Raw genomic sequence first — 2,981 nt, 5'->3', positions numbered from 1 at the left:
GTATCAGAAATCTGAACTTTGGTAAGAAAGTCAATAAAGTATTGTTTTTCTAGAAGTTCAGCTGATTTCTGAGTACATGTCAAAGCTAGTGGGAGCATAAGTGTTATGCTAATAATCATCGTGTTAGTGGGAGCATGATAATTATGATAAAGGTTGCAAGTTAGCAATGTTAATTATAGAAAACAAAAGGTTTCAATTCGGAAAAAGTTGTTTTGCTATAATTAAGGGAGAGGAAATTATACTTCATCTCAAATCTAAAAGTTTAGATTGAGGTTTTAAATCGTATTTAGTCAAGGATATATATATGAATTTCATGTTGGAATGGCTCAACATAAGGAAATTCTATATATGGGTCCATTATTTGCGTTCTAAAATTCGATTATGATTATGGCATCCCTTTTCATAATCTGAATTATGAGAACTTCGCAAATTGAAATGGAAATAGTCTTTATGTGAGACATCATGAATCGTGTCCCATATGATTCGGATATAGGATCGATTACATGTGCTATATTCATCCTTTCTAAAATTTTCCAAATATCTGGGGCATTAAGAAGGGAAAAGGTCTAGAACTGGATATGATTAAAAGGATTAAGCAATTGTCGAGGACAATCTAAGGTTTACCAAAGATTGGTTGCTCAAGGACAGTTGGAAGTATAGTGTTAATTCTGGAAGGACCATATTGACATAATCTGTAAGGAGGAAACTCTTGTTCAGAAGTGATAGTCAAAATGGAATATGGAAATGTTTCAAAGTTAGAAATTATTCAATTTGTGTAAGATTAGGAAACTTAATGCAAGAAGGATGTTTCCAAGGAGTTGATCTCCTTGGAATGCTCTGTAATGTTTGTTGTCAAGTCCTTGTGACTTTGTGCATAATCATTACAAGAGGATCAATGCATATAAGTTTAGAATCTAACAGATTTCAGTAAATGGCATGAATTTGGAATTCTTGCATTTGCAGTAAGGATTTGGGACTGTGAAAAGAGAATCATTGAAGTTATGTTCAATTGATCTATTTCACAAAGTAAAGATCATAGACAAACATAGTATGCATACTTGGTGTATGGCATGACTAGTGTTTAGAAAACATAATGTACATGCTTGGAGCATGGGACAACTATTGTTTTAATTCAAGTATAAAGTTGATAGTTTGAAACAGTATACAATGAATAATGTGTAATCATATGGTGATAAATAAAAGGTGTTTTATTTATATTCATAAGTTCTGAGACCATATTGGATTCGATTATTATTGTGTTTCACTTTGCATGTTTTGACTTCCAGAATAACTAGGTCATTCTTCCTGAATGATTAAGTTATTCAAACCATCCACAGTCGGTCATATGTTGGAAGTAGATATGAATCAAGACTGTCATGGGTTGAGCTTGTAGAGGTCTAAGATGTGGGACAAGGTGGTGCTACAACACTCATGAGTGCTCATAAGTTCTGAGTATTGGATTCAACCCGCGCTCATTGGAATCACTTCATGGATTTTATCACGAGTGATCATGAGACGATAATATCTTATATTCTTCAAACCTAGAGATATGAGTTGTTACTATGAGTTGGTTATACATTGATTGCACGAAAACGCATCGGTAACTCGATGTTATAAAACGTGCCTTTGTCTATGATTCAACAAGTAGTAGAACAAGTCATATGAGTCGAAGTTTATCCATTCCTTTTACCTTCATGATAAAAGTGATATATGTGGGCCCCTCGATGATTTGGTGATGACAAATGTAAGTGCTCGGCCGGGCCTGGACTGATTTGATTTGTTCAATTAGTCAGTCGTCATAAATCGGAAATCGGGAAACAACAAATGGACAGAGAGAATGATTATAACCCATGTCTCAGTCCATATGATATCTAGAATGGAGGAATATATGATCCCTTATCTAAAGGACAAGTCATTGACAAAGGTCAGAGATCATCGGCAAGGTTAGAGTTTGACAGAAGCTTTTGAGAGCTACTATTGCCAGTCGGTTCTTGAAGTCGTACGCAATAATAGTTTTAGACTTATCCAAATGGGAGACTGTTGGATTAATGTCTAAGTCCATAACTATAATTGGTAAGACTTGACCCGACCCGGCATGGTCCATTTGGGTTGCATGGCATCATGCATTTGGATAGACTAAAATGAGAGAAATAACACTTAAGGTTTATTAATATATTATAAGTTCTAATATATTAATAAGGTTATTTAATTAGTATTGATCAAGAATTAATTTGGAATTAATTAAGTGATCAAAAGGAGACTAATTAAATATATGGGTTGATTGTGTAAATCATTCATTCTTTTATATGTGGGCTTGTGATCCAAGATTCCTTATGTTGGACTAAGTCCATGGGGTGACCCATGGATACTCCATGGAGGTTAAAATCCATGGAGCATAAGGAATGGGTAAAGTTATGAGTTACATGGTGTAACCCTAATAGCCACCATATAAAAGAATCGCATGGCTCAAGTCATTCCATGTGCATTTGATGTTGTGTGAACCATTTGAGGTGTCACACTTGGGGCACTAGGCACTCAAGCTTCATGAAGACATTCTACATCAAAGAGGTATGTAATTCTAACTTGAGATATTCATTTGAATCAGTGTTATTATGCTAGTTAGGATGAATACCTTGGAAAGTTCATATTTGCATGTATAATAGAGAAAACATAGATCCAAGGTATTTAAGGTTGCATGTACACTTAGGCGTGTTAGAATGCTCAAAACCCAACAGTAACATCGCATGTGTATCGATTACCGGGAGCTGAACAAAGTAACGGTGAAGAACCGTTACCCACTTCCGACGATAGATGATTTGTTTGATCAGCTTCAGGGAGCATCTTGGTTCTCCAAGATTGATCTACGGTCAGGATATCACCAGATGCCGTTTGGGCTCACCAATGCTCCAGCCGCATTCATGGACCTCATGAACCGCGTGTGCAGACCGATGATGGATCGGTCTATAATAGTCTTCATTGAT

The sequence above is a fragment of the Lactuca virosa genome, chromosome 3 (assembly GCF_052849685.1).
Source record: "Lactuca virosa cultivar CGN04683 chromosome 3, Lactuca_virosa_CGN04683_v6, whole genome shotgun sequence".
Lineage (NCBI taxonomy): Eukaryota > Viridiplantae > Streptophyta > Magnoliopsida > Asterales > Asteraceae > Lactuca > Lactuca virosa.
The sequence above is the reverse complement of the archived record's forward strand: the minus strand, read 5'-3'. Positions refer to the sequence as shown.